Source organism: Jatropha curcas, chromosome 9 (assembly GCF_041381405.1).
Source record: "Jatropha curcas cultivar XTBG-Jc1 chromosome 9, XTBG_Jcur_1.0, whole genome shotgun sequence".
Classification (NCBI taxonomy): domain Eukaryota; kingdom Viridiplantae; phylum Streptophyta; class Magnoliopsida; order Malpighiales; family Euphorbiaceae; genus Jatropha; species Jatropha curcas.
In genome coordinates this window covers 9,523,496-9,545,365 of record NC_143159.1, presented here as the reverse complement: position 1 = coordinate 9,545,365, position 21,870 = coordinate 9,523,496, and the positions used below count along the sequence as shown (strand labels likewise).

At 37.1% G+C, this 21,870-nt stretch overlaps 1 non-coding gene across 1 annotated transcript; it reads left to right on the top strand.

The window, feature by feature from the left end:
* Positions 1 to 7,291: 7,291 nt before the first annotated feature.
* On the top strand, positions 7,292 to 7,398 carry LOC149493598 (small nucleolar RNA R71). The gene has a single exon (XR_016322765.1). It is a non-coding gene; the product is annotated as a small nucleolar RNA R71 (small nucleolar RNA).
* Positions 7,399 to 21,870: the final 14,472 nt, after the last annotated feature.

Here is a 21,870-nt window from a genome sequence, read left to right as displayed (position 1 = left end):
CCTATGTAAGTTATTTTTAGCCTAAATTAATATAACATAATCTTTTTATTAAACATGAGTAAAGAACATTTTTTTTTTTTATATAGTGAGTATTAGGACAAATATAGCCTACATGTAATATTTCTCATCTCAAGGTATTTTTAGGTAGCCTCATTCTATCTTTTTTTTAATTGGTCGCATTTTATGCTCCATACCACTTTTATTTTTATGTGGTTGCATTTTTATGCTCCATACCACTTATACATAGGGATGTAAGTAACAAGTAGTTGCATTTTATGCTCCATACTACTTGGTTTTAAATGGATTTCCGTTTTTCTTTAAATAAAACCTTCATCCTTTATTGATTTAAAACATACATGTAAGACGGCTTCAGTGTCCTTTTTCTCTTTGTTCAAGTTTTAGGTTCAAAATGCTCTAAACAAATGGTTAAGTCCAAGAAGTATGTTAAAACCAATTTTGGTTTAAAATAATTTACTTTGGAAATATTATTAATTTATTCAAAAGTTCAACTAAGCTAGATCATAAATTCATGCTAATAATTATTCCATACTTATTTTATTGAAATAAAATTTTATAATTTAGATAAAACATCCACCCCCTTACTGAATTGAGCACATTGTCCTCAATGAGCAATTCCCCAAACTTATGGTAGTGCAAAGAAGAAGAAGTTTCAGAAATGTACCATGGTGGGGCAGGAGAAAGCAATGGAGAGTGATAGAGTAGCCAAGCTATGAGGTTAGAAAAAAATAACCAAAATGGACAAACAATTAAAAATAATCCAAAGGAGTACTGTAATTAAGTAAAATCCAAAGTGTGCATACCAAACCATTGTCAAAATGTGTGATAATCAGAAAAATAAGAGAAAAGAAGTAAAGGAGTGTAAAAGAAGTCAGGCCCCTGGTGGTGGAGGGGGAGGAGGCTGAAGCAACTGAATCACAGTCTGAAGCTGAGTGGTGAGGCCCTGATAGTGGCTCTGCAAAGTGTCCAAGCGAGAATCGATGCTGCCCTGTGTGATCTCGAGAGACTGGAATCGATCAGTGATCATGGATTCCATGCCGGTAAGCCGAGTGTCGAACATATCCATGCGAGAAAACATACGTGCAAACAGCTCGTCATTTGACACAGTAGGAGTGCCCTGGAATGGAGGTCCAGCTCCAGATGTACCTGCACCAGAAGTAAAACCAGGGAAAGGAGGTGGCTCATCCTCCGCAATGTCAGCAGCTGCAGGTATGTCGTCGTCAGTGGTTTCCGCTGGAGCACCTATGACTCTATATGTATCGCCAAATTTTTCCACAATCTTCATGTGAATCATCAGGTCAATATCTAATCGTATTCCTCTACCGCCTCCTAAGCTATCATAAATTGGTCTGGCCGGATCCCACAACCTCAGATAGGTGGCAATGCGTGTAACAAAACTACCCATAACAATGGCCCCCTTGTCGGCGCGTGCCACTCGAGCCCATTTTTGGCATAGCCAATAACCCACATTTAACGACACGCCATTGTTAATAGCCCATAAAAAATAAAGTTCACTGCGTCCTACAACTCCTTCACTCTCATTTCGTCCAAAAATAGTGTGCACCAAAAATTTATGGATGTAACGTAAAGCGGGGCTTTTTAATTTGGATGCTTTGGATGATCTAGCACTATAAACACTGTTGTCTGCTAACTCGCTCCACCTATGACGATCCAAAAAATCATTTGGGACTTGTGTGACTGCATTTTCAGTAGGAAAACCAAAAATCTGACTAACCTCATCTATGGATAATTCAAAATTTCTTCCTAGGAGTCTAAATGTGATTTTATTCCTAAAACTGGCAGCTGGAAATTTGATTGAAGCAGAAAAGAGCTTAAAAATTCTAACGTGAGGGGCGGATACACAAGGTCTTTCATTTCAATAAAGGCACCCCACCCTACACGTTGCAATGGTTCAATCACAGCATCTTTAAGCCCCACAATTGATAAAGCATTATCATCAATAAATTTATTTGGTAAGATGGGGTGTAGCAGAAGTTTATTGTACCTCTCTAACTGGTCGCTGGAACCCATATCAAAAGGAGGCAGTGGTGTAGTGTCCGAAGAAGGCGTGGAAGATCTTGTGGAGGAGCCTCGTCTAGCCGCTACAGATGAAGAAGGACGGCTGCGCTTGTACCTGGGAGGCATGATGATGATATTGGTGAAAGAAAATCAGAGAAAAGATCAAGAAAAGGAGAGAAATCGTGAGAAGAATGAGAGAAAATGAGAGAAATGGCTGTTGACGGCTAGGGCGTGCAAGTTGGAATGAAACAGAAACAGGCCGTGTTGTTTAAATAGGCTTAGCGCGCACGGGCGTGCAAAGCGGCACGGTCGAGACCGTGCAGTGGTCTGGAAATCAAGTGCAGACGCACACGGGCGTGTCACGTTGCACGGCCTGGGGCGTGCACTTCTCTGGAAGTCAAGTGCAGGTGCGCACGGGCGTGTCACGTTGCACGGCCTGGGGCGTGCACTTCTCTGGAAGTCAAGTGCAGGTGCGCACGGGCGTGTCACGTTGCACGGCCTGGGGCGTGCACTTCTCTGGAAGTCAAGTGCAGGTGCGCACGGGCGTGTCACGTTGCACGGTCTTGGGCGTGCACAAAATTTTTATTTTTATTTTTTTATTTTTATTTTTTTTTAAAACCAAATGGGTTATATGCTGTGTTATATCTGAAACATCAACCAAAAACAACACAAACCATTAAAAGGAAAAAAAATGGGTCGTCTCCCACAAGCACTTTTGTTTAACGTTGTTAAGTTCGACATTTTGAACCTGGTTTGTTTTAATCAAGACGGATAATGGTTTTAACAGGGTCAAAATTTCCACCATGGTATACCTTTAGGCGATGAGCATTCACCTTGAAACATCGGTTGCCATCTATTATCTCGACTGCTCCATGTGGAAAAATTTCCTTAATTGTGAACGGACCAGACCATCTCGAGCGCAATTTGCCTGGAAAAAGACGGAGTCTAGAGTTATAGAGTAATACCTGTTGGCCTACCTTTAGATCCCGTTGAATGATACGCTTATCATGCCACTGTTTTGTGCGATCTTTATAGATTTTGGCGCTTTCATAGGCATGGAGTCTTATTTCATCCAGCATGTTTAGTTGAAGCATCCTTTTTTCACCAGCTTCCTTAGTATTAAAGTTAAGCAATTGGATTGCCCAATATGCCTTGTGCTCTTGCTCGACAGGGAGGTGACAGGCCTTACCGTATACCATGCGGTATGGTGACATGCCAATTGGTGTTTTGAATGCAGTTCTATAGGCCCAAAGAGCATCATCGAGCTTCTTGGACCAATCCTTTCTTGATTGACCAACTGTTGTCTCTAGAATCTTTTTGATTTCACGGTTTGTGACTTCGACTTGTCCACTTGAGTGAGGATGATAAGGAGTACCTACACGGTGAGTGACACCATATTTTGTAAGGAGAGAATCTAAATATTTATTGCAAAAATGCTTACCTCCGTCTGTGATTATTGCCCTAGGAGTGCCATGTCGTGTAAAAATATACTTCTTGATGAAGCTCATTACACTTTTAGCGTCATTATGGGGAAGGGCAACAGCTTTTGCCCATTTTGACACATAATCGACTGCTACTAGGATGTACTGGTTTGAGTATGAGGATGGAAAAGGTCCCATGAAGTCCAGACCCCATACATCAAAGATTTCAACTTCAAGAATGCCATGTGAAGGCATCTCATGTCGCTTCGAAATGTTTCCTAATCTTTGACAGCGATCACAAAGACGAACAAAATTGAAGGCATCCTTAAACACGTTAGGCCAGTAGAAACCGCTCTCCAAAATTCGTGCTGCCGTCTTGCTTGCTCCAAAATGTCCTCCACATTCCTTTGAATGGCAGAATCGAAGGATACTTTCTATTTCTTCTTCCGGTATGCATCGTCGAAAAAGCTGGTCACTACAATACTTGAACAAAAATGGCTCCTCCCAATAATAGTATTTAAGATCATGAAAAAATTTTTTCTTTTGTTGATAAGAAAGATTCGGCGGAGGGATTTTGCAAGCAAGGCAATTGACTATATCAGCATACCAGGGGGCTTGTGCCTTGGCTAGAAGAAAGAGATGTTCATGGGGGAATTCTTCATTGATATTCAAGCTTTCCTGTTCGTCGTTCCCCAACTCAAGCCTAGATAAATGATCTGCTACAAGATTCTCGGTTCCTTTTTTATCTCGAATTTCTAAGTCAAATTCCTGCAAAAGAAGAATCCAACGAATTAGTCTAGGCTTTGAATCTTTTTTTTTCTAATAGATACTTTATAGCAGAATGATCAGTGTACACAATTGTTTTAGCTCCAATTAGATAAGCTCTAAATTTATCGAAAGCAAAAACAATGGCTAAGAGTTCCTTTTCAGTAGTGGCATAGTTTAATTGTGCATCATTTAAAGTGCGACTAGCATAATAAATGACATGCAACTTCTTTTCTCTTCTTTGCCCAAGGACAGCTCCTACAGCATGATCACTAGCATCACACATAAGCTCAAAGGGAAGACTCCAATCTGGTGTAGCGATGATGGGTGCTGAAGTCAGCTCTTTCTTCAATCTGTTAAAGGCACTTAAACACTCTTTGTCAAAATTAAAAGGAACATCTTTAATTAACAAATTACAAAGAGGTTTTGTGATTTTGGAGAAATCTTTGATAAATCTCCTGTAAAATCCGGCATGGCCAAGAAAACTTCTTACTCCCCTTACTGAATTTGGAGCCGGTAGCTTTTCGATTACTTCCACTTTCGCCTTATCCACCTCAATCCCCTGCTGTGATATTTTATGGCCTAAAACAATTCCTTCACTAACCATGAAATGACATTTTTCCCAATTTAAAACAAGGTTAGTATCTTCACATCTTTGCATTACTAGAGATAAATTATAAAGACATGCATCGAAAGAAGATCCAAACACAGAAAAATCATCCATAAATATCTCAATGGATTTCTCAACCATATCAAAAAATATGGACATCATGCATCGTTGGAAGGTTGCAGGGGCGTTGCATAGTCCAAATGGCATTCTCCTATAGGCAAAAGTGCCATAAGGACAGGTGAAAGTGGTCTTCTCTTGATCTTCAGGAGCAATAGGTATTTGGAAGTATCCTGAATAGCCATCCAAGAAACAATAGAAGGGATAACCTGCAAGTCTTTCAAGCATTTGATCAATGAAGGGTAAAGGGAAGTGGTCCTTACGTGTTGCTTTGTTCAATTTCCTGTAGTCAATGCACACACGCCAGCCTGTGACTGTTCTGGTAGGAATCAGTTCATTGTTTTCATTAAAAATAACAGTCATACCTCCTTTCTTTGGCACAACTTGGACAGGACTTACCCAATTACTATCGGAAATTGGATAGATAATACCTGTATCCAGAAGTTTTAAGATTTCAGCCTTGACTACCTCTTTCATATTTGGATTCAATCGTCGTTGATGCTCGATTGAAGGTTTGTAGTTATCCTCCATCAGAATTTTGTGCATGCAAATGCTCGGGCTTATTCCTTGTAGATCGGAAATTGTCCATCCTATTGCCTTCTTGTGTTTTCGAAGAACCTGCAACAATCCTTCCTCTTGATCAAGCGTTAAGTGAGAGGAAATAATAACAGGAAAAGATTTATTCTCACCTAAAAATGCATGCTTCAGATGAGGGGGAAGCTGCTTCAGCTCTTGTTTCGGTTGTGCATTTTCTTTTTCTTTTTCTTTTTCTTCTGAATTTTTATTATTATCATCTATGCTGTATAAAATATTCTTTGTACATTCATCTATTACATCTATTCTAAAACAATCATTATTGTCCATGGGGAATTTGCAAGATTTCAACATATCAAAAACAACTTCTTCTTGACCTACTCTCAATGTTAGTTTCCCATCATGAACATCTATGAGAGCTCTTGCAGTTGCAAGAAAAGGTCTTCCAAGGATCAATGATCCTTCTCTTCCTTCATCGATATCAAGGATGACAAAATCAACTGGAAAAATAAATTTTCCTACCTTTACTAGTACGTCTTCTACAATCCCCTTTGGATATTTGATTGATCGATCGGCTAATTGTAAAGACATCCTTGTTGGCTTTAGTTCCCCCATACCTAGCATTTTAAAAACTTCATAAGACATTAGATTTATGCTAGCTCCTAAGTCAGCTAGAGCCTTTTCAAAGTTTAAATTGCCAATGTTACAAGGGATAGAAAAACTCCCTGGATCTTTAAGCTTTGGTGGCAATTTGTTTTGAATAATTGCACTGCATTCTTCAGTCAGCTTTACCATTCCTTGGTCCTCAATCTTTCTTTTCTTGCTTAAGATTTCTTTCAAAAATTTTGCATAACTTGGCATTTGAGCAAGAGCTTCAGCAAAAGGAATGTTTATTTGAAGCTTTTTGAAGACGTCCAGGAATTTCATGAAGCTTTGGTCATCCTGTGTCTTTTTTAATCTTTGTGGAAATGGAACTGGTGGAACATAAGGTTTTACCTCTTCCTTCACCACTAGATCAATGATAGGCGCTTTCCTTTCTTCCTCTTTCTCTTTTCTGGGTTTGTCTTCCAATTCTCTACCACTCCTCAAGGTTATGGCTTGTACCTGTTCTTTAGGATTTTTCTCAGTATTACTAGGTAACGTACCTTGAGGTCTAGCTGCCATCATGTTAGCAAACTGTCCCATTTGGATCTCCAGATTTCTTATCGCAGCTTGTTGGATTTTGTTGTGTTCTCTTGTTTCGTTCATGAAATCCATGTGCGATTTTGAAAGGGCCGTGAGCAGATCATCATGAGACTTTTTCTCCGGAGGCAAGAAACCTGGTGGTGCATTTAAAGCATTGTTAGAATTACCATATGAAAGATTCGGATGATTTCTTAACCTGTTGTCATAGGGATTCGAATATGGGTAATTCCTTCTTTGTTGGTTCATCACATAGTTTACTTGCTCCAAAGTTTGTGGATTTGCAGAATCTAGCATGCATTCTCCAACTCCATGCGGTTCATTGCATCTGTCACAAGTTTGCATGATAGAATTCACAGATTTAGTGGTTAGCAAATCGAGCTTTCTTACCATGTTATCAACCTTGGCATTGAGTGCCGTGATGGCATCTATTTCATAGATTCCAGCAGTTTTTCTTCTTTCAGAACTTCTTTGATAATGGCTATTGCTTGCCATTTCTTCTATTAAATCATATGCCTCATCGATCTCTTTTCTTTCAAAGGATCCTCCTGCAGCTGCATCCAAAGTGATTTTAATGTTAGGTGACAATGAATTATAGAAAGTTTGGACTTGTAACCATTTGGGCAAACTATGGTGAGGACATTTTCTTAACAAATCTTTAAATCTTTCCCAAGCCTCATACAAGCTTTCTTGATCATGATGAGCAAAAGTCATGATCTCATTTCTTAATTTGGTGGTTTTAGAAGATGGAAAGAATTTAGCCAAAAATTTCTGGGCTAACTCTTCCCAAGTAGTAAAACTCCCAGCAGGACAAGATTGTAACCATGATCGTGCTTTGTCCCTTAGAGTGAAAGGAAAGAGTCTTAATCTAATGGCATCGTCAGAAACACCATTTTGTTTAAAAGTATCACAAATTTCCAGGAAATTGGTGATATGAGCATTAGGATCTTCACTAGGAAGTCCTCCATATTGAATAGAAGTGGAAAGCATTTGTATTATTGCTGGTTTAATTTCAAAATTATTTGCTTCCACTCTTGGTCTAGTGATGCTGGAAGTAGCTCCGTTAAGAGAAGGTATGGTGTAATCCCGCAAGGTGCGGACATTTTGTCCGTTATGAGGATTTTCAGCAAGAGGCATTTCTGGAGGTGGAGGGTTATTTTCGTTCATGTTTGATTGTTGTTCGGTTCTGTTTTCTTGTGCTCTCCTTGCTGCGTTGTTCTTTCTGCAGGTTTTCTCAATTTCTGGATCAAAGATCAGAGGTTCTGTCCTTCTAGATCTTCTTTGCATAAAACCTGAGATAGTTTACAGAAAAATTAAATGACTAAGAACAACTAAATAAATGTCTAAATTAATAACAAGATAATTCGTATTGATATTGGTTTTGCCAATCCCCGGCAACGGCGCCAAAAACTTGACAGCTTATTTCGCAAGTGTACGAAATCGCTACAAGTAATACATGATGAGTAGAGTATCGTATCCACAGGGATTGTATACCAAGTACCAAAATTATGTTATCTTGTTATTATTTAAACGATAAATGATGAGATTGTTTATAGAAATTAAATTCAACAAGTAAAAATAAGAAGTTAAGCAAGCAATTATTGATTAAAAGAAATCAAGGAAGTAAAACTACTAGAGGTTTTGATTTCACTTAACTCTATCCAATTTATTTCATTAGTTCATTGATCAATTTAATTATTCAAGTAGGGGAAACAACCCAAAAATTACTAACAAGCTCTCCCGATGTATTGTTAGTTATTTTAACCCGGTCTAATTACCTATCTTCCAATAGCGCAATCAAACATGAATTAAATCATTAAGTTTTATGGTTTGTTTTGTGAATTCATAACCTAAGGTCATTAACTTATGAAAACCCCCCATGAGTCAAACCGTATAGCTTCCGCATCAAGTTATTATTCTCATGTGTTTTATTAACCTTTTCATATCAAAGATCCTTCTTCCGATAGTGATAATTGAAATAAATCAATCTAGGGGAGAATTCTGCCTAGAAGCATTAAGTTCATTAATAAATCATAACTTGAATAAGGAAAAATAAATCTAATTGCATAAATTGGAAAAGAGATTAAGCTACATCAAACCCCTAGTATAAGAATTTAATTACACATAGTACTTAAATAAAACCAAATGATACTTGATAAATATTTCATAATCAATAAAGATAATGAAAGAAATAAACAAGATTAAGAGTTTAGAAATAAGAACTAGTTTAACAATTGCTTGAATGGCTTCCTTGAAACCTTGCACAACTCTTAAATACTTAGCTTCAAATGAAAATAAAACTATCTAAAAAGAAGAATGGATGTAGAGTGTAGGATATGGGATTGCTCGGTACCTTTGGAGTGGCTCCTTCTCTTCCTTATATAGACTTCTTGAGGGAACAAGCCTTGTGCTTTAATGAGTAAAGTTCAACTTTGTGAGGTGGGAAAGTTTGTAAATCAAGCCATGAATTGCTCTCAATTATGGTTTCTCAGTTGCACATGGTTGAACTTTGATTAGCATGTGAAGAAAGTGTCCAAAGCATCTTGTGAAAATGGTAGAAATTAGTTGGCAACTTTTGACTCAAAATATAGAATTCTTGCTTGCACGGGCGTGTTGCCTGGCACGGCCTGGGGCGTGCCAGGCCTTGGAGGTTTAGAGGCTTCGGCACGGGGCGTGTTCCTCAGCACGTCCTAGGCAAGCTAGCGCGCACGGGCGTGTTGCCGGGACGTGCAGTCTTCTGGAAGTCTGGTTGGTAGCGCGCACGGGCGTGCGGGGTAGCACGGGACAGGGCGTGCATCTCTCTGGAAGTCAGAGGCATATGAGGCACGGGCGTGTTCCGCAGCACGGCTTGGGCAGGCTAGCGCGCACAGGCATGTTCCTCAGCACGGCTTGGGGCGTGCACCTCTCTGTCTCTTGGTTTGTTTCGCCTTGTGCCAGACACGGCCGTGCGTCTCGACACGGGCTGGGGCGTGCCAATGTCACCTTGCTTTATTTTTGTTCTTTTCTTTGCAAAATCCTACAATTTTCTTCCAAATCAAGTGAGTTGTGTTTCAAGGAAGCTTTTAAATAAAAACATATCAATATTACATAAAAACTAATTTAATTAATTTAAAAGTAATAGAAATTTTATTCAAAATCACAATAAAAATAACACTTATCAGTTAGGTACGTGGGAAGAGCTCTCGGATCAGATCCCCACTAAACACACCTATAAGGAGGGGTGAAGGACCTTAATTATGACTAAACCCCGAATCAAATTAGGCAGTCTTTGGTAATGAGGTCAAGATACCAATGGTTTGCATAAAAAAAAAAAAAGTCACTATACATAAAATATTATTATCTCAACACTCCAAATAACTATTATCACTATGATTTTTCTCCATTATTTGAAATTGAAGTTTAAATGAAATATTAGAAATTAAATTTTAAATTTCAAAATTTAAAATTTTAAAAATTTGACCAATTCAAATTAATATATGAAAACTAGAATGAAGTTATATTACATTAAATTAAAAGTAAAATTATAATTTATATAGATAATTTACTACAAATAACTCAATTTGTTAAAATTTCCATACTATAATTTTTAAAAAAATAATAAAATTTTAAATCTATTAGGGTTTGAATTTCGTACGTGTCATGTTCGGTTTTATAATAGCAATACCATTACTCTACCCATATTCAAAATAAAATTTCAGGCTTTGTCCATATGCTACTCAAATCCAGTCAAAATCTTAAATTTAAAATTTAATTGGGTTATGGTTAAATATATATCCGCCGGATGAGGTTGATTTTGCCATCTCTACAAACTCATGGTATATGTGTGAAACTCTGAATAATTTTTATAAAACGTGGTCCAGAATCAAGAAATTATATTTTTTCTTTGAGGAATATACACGGCAAGACTTAGACTTAGATTATCTATCCATTTAGTCCTATCACTATAAGTCTATAAATATAGACTTAGACTCTTGTAGGCCTTCGGTGGTCATTTTCTATATTATGCCGTTTTGTTTTGTAGATGCAAAAGGATAATAATAGAGGGACTTAGCCTCTTGTAGGCCTTCGGTGGTCATTTTCTATATTATGGCGTTTTGTTTTGTAGATGCAAAAGGATAATAATAGAGGGACTTAGCCTCTTGTAGGCCTTCAGTGGTCATTTTCTATATTATGCCATTTTGTTTTGTACATGCAAAAGGATAATAATAGAGGGATCGTCTAAAATGAAAGGCTAAATTACTAAAAAAAAAATTCAAATTTTACAGTTAATTTTAATTATATTTGAAATTCAATTTTGTTTTTTATCTAAATAATTAAGTCTAAAAGTAAGTCTACATATAAAACTTATGGTTGGAAACACGCAATACATGCAAAGACTTAGTCTGTTGACTTTCGAGTCAACCTTCTAATTTTGATATCTATGCATTTAATTTCTTATGATTAATTAATTATTATGAATAATGTTTTGAGGATTTAATTAGAAATTTGGAAGTGCAGAGATTAGTGTAAGTGAATAAGTATGAAAAGATATGCTGAGTTAAATATAATTTATGGAAACAGTGGCAAAAATTAATTATAGCCTTTGGATCTAAGGAGATGTGGCTTAATCTCAACCACCCATTGAACAACTTCGTGGCTGAGTTGTTATGTAATTACAAAAATGCCATAGACACCTTTGCAAATTGCAACTACGCATTCCCTTTCTCTTCTTTCTTTCTCTCATTTCCTCTTCTCCTCTCCTCTTAACCGAATACTCTCTTTCTCCCTTCTCCCATTTTTGCTTCACTCTCTACTAAGAAAACACATAAATTAAACTTTGGTTTCTTGAAATTTAACTATCACACATGGAGATTTAAGCTAATCCTTGAAGATTCAAGCCACATTTCTAAGGAAATCTAAGACTTTGACTTTTATTCTGTTATATTACATTTTCTTCTAGTTTAACATATCTGTTATTTTGAAAAAAAAATGTATTTGGTTTTTTTATATAAAAAAAAGAGTAATTCGCTGTCAATTCGACCCTTCAAAATTTTTCACGTCCAATGAATTCCCTTTCTATATAAAATTTTTCCTGTCACTTATATTAGTGAATAATGGAACGTGAATTAGAATTCTATTCTCCATTCTATATAGATCCTAAGAGTAGTTGATGTAACTCAAACATGGTAAGACTTTGAATCTGATTTTTATAGCGTGGTCTAGAAGTAAGAAAATACATATAAATTAGTGACTTTTGCCTCTTTCTATTAATGTATGTCTTGACTCTTCTGACTAGTCCTCTGGCGCAAATTTTCTATACCAATTACCAAGTGGGTCATAAATAGAATGGACAATCACTAAAAAGAAAAAAGAAAAATAAAACATATATATTTTAGCTTTTTTTTGAGTTAGTTTTTAGTGTTTTTATAAGTTAAAATTTTATTTCTATTAACTATAGCTTCCGTAATATAATTTTTATAATAACATTAGAGGTTGAGAGTTGAGAGAATTTTTTATGAAACATTAAACATTGAAACATTTAGTTTTTCATGTTTAACATTTAGCTTTTAATTCAATTTCTTTTTTTTTTTTACAATCACACGACTGTTTTTCCTTTAAATTTAGCTAATTAAATAATTAATATTTTTTTGTTATTTATGTTAAATAACTATTTTTAGGGAACACTCCTAATTTAAACTGTCATATAAACTAGCTAGTAGCAAATAAAATAGTTAATAACTAATACAATAGCTAATATATACTAAAATATCTAATATTATCTAATAGACCCTAAATTTTATATAATTTAATTTACTCAATGAAAATTTATAAAACTATGTAAATAAAAAGCTTAATTTCCAATAATTTTGACTTTTTTGTTATGTTAATTACTTCTTTTTCTAGTTTATTTCCTTTAATCTTTTTTATTCTTTAGTGTTAAGATAAAATTTATAAATTTACATGATTTTTAAACTTATTTTTTACGAGGTTATTGTTATTTTAAATCATAATAAAGCTTACCATTAGCATTTGAAACTATTATTTTGTAAAAAAATAAATAATATGAAATTGTTATTTTTGTTAGCATATTTATGTTAAAAATTGTAAATTAAAAATGGTAAAAACAAAATTAAAATTTACTATTTTAGAAAAATGGCATATTTGGTTTTTCTTCGTTCATAATCTACAAAAAAAAATTGGTGATATTGATGTTCAAAAGGTTCACCCAGGCTACAAGACTGTTAATTTGCTCATCAAAACACTTCTATAAATTGTCAATTGATATACAAATTTGGAATATGTAAACTCAAAGATTTTAAGTGATGGTTTCATGATGGGAGTAAATATGCAATGTACTTTTTTTTCCCCTTTGGTTTTTTGAATTCAAATGAGGTAGAGCTCATTGCTTTTTTCTCTACTATAGAACTTTACTGGTTTTCTAAATATAAGTCTCATCGATCAGTGAATCTAACTCCCGAAATATGCTTTATTGGATTTTTAATAAAACAAAAATGGCATTGGGGTTGGCAGAAAGATTTAACAAGTTTGATTCCATAAAGTCCCAAATGAGTCAAGTGGAGTTCAAATATATTAAAAGAACATGTAATCAGTTTGCAGATTATTTAGCAAATAAGGGGGTTGAGGCAACATGTCATGGCCCACACCTGGTTAGTATTGTCCGCTTTGGGGGCTTCCGTACGAGTCACCCCTCACGGATTTGTCCTTTGGGCAGGCTTAGATCCCCACCCAAAAGCGCGCTAACCAAGTGAGAAACCACCCCTCTTATGTACATCACTTACTCCTCGCACTTAACCGATGTGGGATTCGCCTAGGTGCACTGTAGGCTTAGATCCCTCACAGTATGTCATGGCCCACACCTGATTAGTATTGTCCGCTTTGGGGGCTTCCGTATGAGTCACCCCTCACGGATTTGTCCCTTGGGCAGGCTTAGATCCCCACCCAAAAGCGCGCTAACCAAGTGAGAAACCACCCCTCTTATGTACATCCCTTACTCCTCGCACTTAACCGATGTGGGATTCGCCTAGGTGCACTGTAGGCTTAGATCCCTCACAGTCACCCCCCGTAGGGACTCAGCGTTCGCGCTGAGGTTTGCCCCACCATCGGCCAGAGGAATGAGGCATCGGCTCTGATACCAAATGTCATGGCCCACACCTGGTTAGTATTGTCCACTTGGGGGTAAGCATGGCCAAATTACGATTTCGGGAACCGAAACCATCGGTTCGAACCAGCCCGAAATCATAATCGGAACCGATGAGAAACGAAACTGGGATGAACCGGAACCGGGACCGAAAAAATCCGGTTCGGTTCCTGTTCCAGCGAATAAGGAACCAGAACCGGCGGTTCCAGAGAACCGGTCAGGACCAGACTGGAACCGCCGGTTCTCCGTCCTGTTAGAACCGCCAGTTCGAACCGGCGGTTCTAACCGTTGTAACTGTCAGACCTGCTGTTTTTTTTAAAAAATTTATTGTGAAATGTCTTAATTACCCCTCCCAACAGCCATAAACAGCTACATAACGGCTAGTTTCAAGGGTATTTTTGGAAAAATGAATTTTTGGATTTATTATAAATACCTCATTTTATTTACAAATTCATTACAAAAAAATCTCAACTCTCTCTACTTACTCTCTCTACAATATACTACACTCTCTACTTACTCTCTCTACAATATACTACACTCTACTCTATATTATTCATTTATTCTTCTCTACTCTACAATCTCTCTTATTAAGTAATTATTCTCTCTAATCTTTTTTATTCAATTTTCCAAATTATATTTTATTATCATATAATGGCAAGTGGAGGAAACTCAAATTCGGGTAAGGGCAAGGGAAAAATTGGAGAATCATCTATCCCTACAAACGACATCTATGATATGATTCCGGACCAATTTAATTTTGAGGGTTTTCCAAATGAAAATTTGGATATTCCAACTCAAGAATCTGAATTTAATGAGCAATTTCAAGAAGACGAAGAGCAAGAGCAAGAGCAACGAGCAAAAATTGTTACAAGAGCAAGACAAAGTTTCGACATATTCTCTATTCATTTCACAAAAAAATTCAAAGGTGAGAAAATGTACGATGTAATTTGCAATTATTATGGAAAATCTTATAAATTTAAACAAGCGGGCGGTTATGGATCATTTTGGAAGCATTTGGAGACAAAACATCCAACAAAAATAGGAGTTGATCGGTCTCAACAACAAATTCCCGGATATGCTTCTAACCTTTCTTTATTTAAATATTCTGAAAAAATACAAAAAGAAGAATTAGCAAAAATGATTTCTATGGAACATTTATCTTTTAGTTTTGGTGAAAAAGTAGGTTTTAATAATTATTGTCAAACATTACAAAAAAATGCTATTTTGCGACCGACGAATCGGTCGCAAAATGGCTAATATCGGTCGCAAATTGAACTTTGCGACCGAAAGATGTCGGTCGCAAAATACTTGGTCGCAAAAAATATTTGCGACCGATTATTCCATCGGTCGCAAAAAAGCGACCTATATAATCGGTCGCAAACTCGAATAATCGGTTGCAATTTTTGGTCGTGGTTTAATTTCAAATTCAGTCGCTAATTTGGTCGCAGGAAAAACGGTCGCAAATTTTTTTAATCAGTCGCAAATCGGTCGCAAAATGTTAATTTAAAATTGTAATTTTTGGTATCAAATCGGTCGCAAAATAAAAAAAATAAAAAAAAATTAAATATTATTATAAAACCAAAATTTTTCCGCACCTGTGAAAATTGACATATATACATATATATCACGCACGCAATTCAAGAACAATGTAAAAATGTAATTTTTATTGTACTGAACAAATTAAAATATCAAATTACAAATAAAAAGCTAAAAAGGTCCAAAATCAAATCTATGCTGCTGCTCATTTGCAGGATCCGATGTCGGATCGCCGGGAGGAGTACCTGCTGGATGTGATGTAGCACCAGGAGGGGTGACCAAGGTATCGTCTGCAGCATCGGGATCAGGAGCCGGAAGTGGCTGCTGTTGAGACGTCGAAACATGTCAGTCTGTAGCAGGCAAAGGATCAGAGGAAGAAGTACCAGCACGGGCTCACCGGACAGCCGCATCACATGCGCTCTAAGCTCTGCAATCTGTCTCTGCTGATCAGCAAGCTGAGCCCATATATCAGCATCATACTGCGAGTCAGTGTGCTTCGGCTGTCGTGCTGCGCTGGCTGTAGAAGCGTGAGCTGCTGAGCCAGTGTAAAACTGTGATGCCTGAGACCCGATGCCGTATACCTTCCTCTTCTTCCCGCCCCCTACAGCCTCGAGATAAAGCGCTACCTCATCAATTCTTGACTCAGCTTCGGATTCATCGGTCTGAGAAGTAACAATACGCTCCCGAGCTGTAGTATAATTCTCCTGAAAACAAAAAATTAATTAATCAATGCAATTGCAAGCTTTATTATATTCAACTTTGTACATCTTCGCAATGATTAGAGGGTAAATGTAAATATTATTCATTGTTACTTACATTGACGCTTAGCGCACGTCTGTCGACAAAGGTATTACGATCGTGGTCCTTCGTGTGAGTGTATGTAAACACCTCCATCGGTGTGGGCTCACGACCTAATTCTTTAGCCTGTAATGAATTTTTATGCATGATATATTAATATATATAGTGTCCTTTCATTAAACATCAGTTTCTTGTAAAGGTACTAGTTCACTTACTAATAATCGAGCTGTCTCTATAGCAGATATAGATCCGCCTGTGTGTCGCGAAGGTCCTGCTCCATCACCGCCAGTCTCACTGCACCTGTTTTGTGCAAATATCTCCCGCTTTCTCTTGAATGCAGGATCCTCCCAAGCCTTTTGCCAGCTCTCCCATATCTCCTGAGACACGCACTGCTGCTTCTTACCGCTTCTTCTCATCCTATAGGTGAAGTCAGCATATCGATCGGCGCATATCTTCTCCCAGGCTACTTTCAGCATAGCCGTAATGGCCTCGTCCCATATGAAATGTTTCTGCAAAAAAAATGAAATATAGCGTTTAAACACTAAGGATGTATCTTGAATTGTAAACATTGAATGATGATATAACTTAAACCAAAGAGTACCTGGAACTCCTCCCAATAAAAGTCTCTCGCCTCTTGTGGTACGCATCCCATGTGTATCCTTCTTTATGCAGCTGTACATTGATTATCTTCAAAATTTGCCTCGCTGCTCGAGAAGATGGATATATGCTGAAAAAAAAAACAGAAGTGAAATATAATTACACAAAAGCATCACAGTTATGAATAAGTACAAAATATAATTACAAAATATGCCTGTAAAAAATTTGAATAAGTACTTACTGTCCCGCTACCAAACTGAGGGTGACACGTGGATCTGATGAAGCTGCAAAAGAAATGACAAATGTTATAAATTTTTAGATAATTAATATATAATTAAATTGACAGTTATGACATTTATGGTTACCTTGCACAGTAGGTGACTGTGCAGCAGGTGGAGTCTGTACTGGTCAAGAAGGAAGGAGCAGAAGGCTGTGATGGCGGCAGTACTGGACGCTGAGCAGAGGATGAAGCCCTAGACGTACCTGAAGAAGGATGTGATGGCAGCAGTACTGGTCGCTGAGCAGATGACGAAGCCCCAGACGTACCTGACGAAGGACGAGGGATCGACCCTCCTCGTCCACGGGCACTGCGTCCAGGGCCATGACCTCCACGTGAACCACTGCCGGACGCGTCAGAATCAAACGGTCTGCCTCTAGCCATCTGTACTGCAGATATCAGAACCTAGATAAAATGAATTTATACAATTATATTACTTGTAGAACATGTGGTAAATATGAGTAAACAAAGTGAATACCATTGAAATTCTTCATTGATAATATTAATTACATATACATTTGTCAATTTGTAACAGTAAAATTGCTCTAAGTTTTAAGTGTCTTGAATATCATCAGCTTCCTCTTCTTCATATTCGTCTTCTGAGGTACCCATGATGATTTGATCTTCTTCCTCTTCATCATCTGATGGTCCTATTTCAACATAAGATCGGCTTTCATCATCCAATCTATCTGTTAAATCTTCAATAACTTGCATCGGTTGCGTTTCAACCCTAACTTCTTGAAATGCCTCCAATACTGCGAGTGAAGAAGATTGTTTCATTTCAAGTGCATGAACAACTGATCTAGCCTTGATTTTACACACTGCCATCCAATCGCATCTATCTCGTTTAAATGATGGATATGGGACATAGTACACCTGTGCAGCTTGCATTGCCAAAACAAAAGGTTCATACTTTGTATATCTTCTTCTTTGATTAATATCAACCAGATTATACTTAGGATGAACCTTCGTGCCAATGTTTGCCGTAGGATCAAACCATTCACATTTGAATAAGATTGTACACTTCATTGGTAGGTCTGGATATTCTAACTCCAAAACCTCAACCAATTTCCCATAAAAATCGTTTGACACGCCACTGTCGTTTGATCCCTTTATGCACACACCGCTGTTCATTGTCTTTCTGCTTCTCCCATAACCCTCAGTGTGAAACTTGTAACCGTTTACAAAGTAGCCAGAGTAGGCATTAGCAACCGGTAATGGCCCCTTTGCCAGATCTGTAATAAATCTGTTACGAATATCGCTTTTCGAGCTTCGAGCCTATGGGAAATAGTAATGACATGAGTCAGATTTAATAAATGTACATTCCGTGTTGTGTACATTGAAAGTAACTTACATAATATTTGAACCATTCTGCAAATTTCGTGTCCAGCTTTGCTTCAACTGTAATATCAGTCAGATTGAGATTTTGAAGCCGCAGAAGATTGATATATTTCCTATTTATCAACGAACCATATTAGCATAAGTATGATTTAACAATGGCCCACATCAAGTTTAGAATGTTTACATTATTTATACTTACTGTACATATGGTGTGATCTCTTCGCAATTCAATAAAATATAGGTTTGAGCCGCTTGTATCTCTGCATCAGTCAATCGTCTTTTTTTTGATTTACCAATCGTACGCCCAGGGTAGGTGAAAATTTTTAGATTTCCTTCAAACTCATATTGAACGCGATCTCCTCCGTCATCGTTACGTGGCACTCTCCGATGCTTGGTGCATGTTGGTCAAAGTAGTGTGAACAGAATGTGGAAGCTTCTTCCACCAAATATGCATTGCAAATGGATCCCTCGACCTTTGCCTTATTGCGCACATTCTTTTTAATTTTCTGTAGGTGTCTGTGATTGTACAATGCCAATATGTAAGTATGAGTTCAAAAAAATGATGTAATCATTAGAATGAGATGTTAGTGAATCACCTCTCAAATGGATACATCCATCGATATTGTACCGGTCCTGCTAAACGACATTCATAGGGCAAATGAACTGGCAGATGTTCCATAGAATCAAAAAAGCCGGGTGGAAAAATTCGCTCCAACTTGCACATCACTACTGGGATTTCTCGCGCTAATTGGTCCATATCATCGCATCGGATAACAGTCATCGTCAATTCCTTGAAAAAGAGACTCAATTCTGTCATTGCTTCCCAAATTTTTCCTGATAATAATTCCCGGAATGCCATAGGGATCAATCTTTGCATGAAAACATGGCAGTCATGGCTTTTCATGCCAAACAGTCTGTACTTCCTCATGTCCACACATCTACCCATATTTGAACAGTAGCCATCTGGAAACCTTAATGATCGTAACCATTCGCACAATAATTGCCTTTGGGGTTTATCTAAACAATAACATGCCTTCGGAAACTTACCAGTAAGTACAGATTGCTCGAGTTCTGGTCGATGACAAATTTCCTTCATGTCTGCTCTCGCTTTTGCATTATCCTTGGTTTTCCCTTCAATGTTCATGATAGTGTTGAATAGATTTTCAAACACATTTTTTTCTATGTGCATGACATCAAGGTTATGACGGATAAGAAGTGAACTCCAGTATGGCAAATCCCAGAAGATGCTTCGCTTTTTCCACCCGCTATTCCTGCCAATTCTTGTATTTACCTCATCTGCACCTACCTCTGTAACTTTCATAAGCCCTAGATCTTCAATTTCTTGTAATATTTGTGCTCCAGACTTCACAGGTGGAGGGGGTTCAACAATAGTCGTGTTCTTTCTAAAGCATTGTCGATTTCTCCTCCAAGGGTGAGATTCCGGTAAGAATTTGCGATGACAATCAAACCAACATTGTTTACCTCCATTCTTTAGTGTAAATGCATTAGTGTTTTCCATGCAGTGAGGACAAGCCAATTTGCCAGCCGTACTCCACCCAGATAACATTCCAAAAGCTGGAAAATCACTGATGGTCCAAAGCAAAGCAGCTCGCATTATGAAATTCTGATTGGTCGAAATATCGAATGTTTCAACCCCATATTCCCATAAATACTTAAGTTCGGCCATCAAAGGCTGCAGAAACACATCAATTTTATGTTTTGGATTAGTAGGCCCAGGAACAATAACACACAAAAACATATATTCATCTTTCATACACATTGTCGGTGGTAGATTATATGGTGTCACAATGATAGGCCATGATGAATATTGTTGTCCTGATTGGCCAAACGGCTGAAACCCATCAGTACAAAGCCCCAATCTCATGTTTCTCATTTCAGCAGCAAACAGAGGATGAATGTTATCAAAATGTTTCCACGCTTCAGAGTCTGACGGATGAGTCATTATACCATCCTCATATTCATGCAAAGCATGCCATGTCATGTTTTCAGCTGTCGCCTTTGATGCATATAACCTTTGAAGGCGAGGAACAAAGAGGGAAATAATACATCTTCTTGAAAGCCTTTTCCCTTTGTACTCTACCAGTCCCTTGAACGCGCCGTTGATATCTTGGAAGATTACAAAACTTGCATTCTCTGAATTCCGAGTCAACACCCCAGAATATCATACAATTATTACGACAGCAATCAATCTTTTCTACCGGTAGTCCCAATCCCCAAACTAATTTTTTTGTCCGATAAAAATTATCAACCATTGAATGGCCTTCAGGCAACATTTCTTTTGCTAACTGAACAAAATCATCGTAACACCTTTCTGAAAAATGGTGCTCTGCTTTCATATGTAGTAATCGTGCAACAACAGACAGAACTGAATGATTCTTGCATCCAGGCCACAGTTCACTGTTAGCTGCACTTAGCATGTCAAACAATTGTTGTGCTGCTACATTTGGCGATTCCTCCATATTATCCCAATCACATTGTACTCTACTTGCATCGATTACCATATCATTGCATTGATTACCATACAGAAATTGATAAGGCTGAACTTCTAAACTTACCGGAATGGAGTGGCCTGACCCACTGGCAACTCGAGCTTCACCATGATGTATCCATTCGTAATAATTTTCCACGAACCCATTTTTTGCACAAATGAAGTTTCACTGTATCGATGTCTAAGAAGGCTCGATTTCGACACTTCTTGTGATTAAATGGACACCTCAACTTATTCCCATCCATAAAACTAGGATTACCAACTGCAAACTGTATAAACGCCTCCAATCCTTGCAGGAACTCTTGTCTTAATATCCCATTGACCTCGAACCTCCAGTACATCCAATCTCAATTATTTTGCATTTTTTTTTACCTAATTAACAATGTGTTTATAAAGGGTAAATTATATGTAATTGCATTAGTCTAAACCATCCTTAAAACATGCACCTAATGTAATGTTCAATTTACACTTATAACTAACTAAGGTTATTTCTATAATAAGGGTAACTATATATAAATGTAAAATCACTAAGTTCATTTATTCAATACAAAGGTTATATATATATACCTACTATAATAAAGGTAAGTGTAGTATTCTACATATTGAATTTTTGGGGAAAAAATTCGGCAGCATTTCGGCACAACACATTCAAATCTCAAATACAAAAACAATTCAATAAACACTTCTATATCATACCAACATTCTCCAAAGGCAAAATGGCCACTACTAGGCCTCCAATCCAAACTCATCATTCATTTAATAAAAACATATTTAAGAATAATAATGACAATAATATAAAATAAAGAAAAACACAGCCAAAACTTCTCAAGAAAGAGTTGCCAATAATTAAGAACATGTAATAACCTAATATTTAAAAGACACACAAAAAAATAACAAAATAATAAATTGAATCGAACTAAACTAAATAAAATTTAACATATGTTTAGTCGTGTTTGTATTTAACATACTATCTAACTTCTTTTTTTTTTTTTAACAATTAAAAACCTT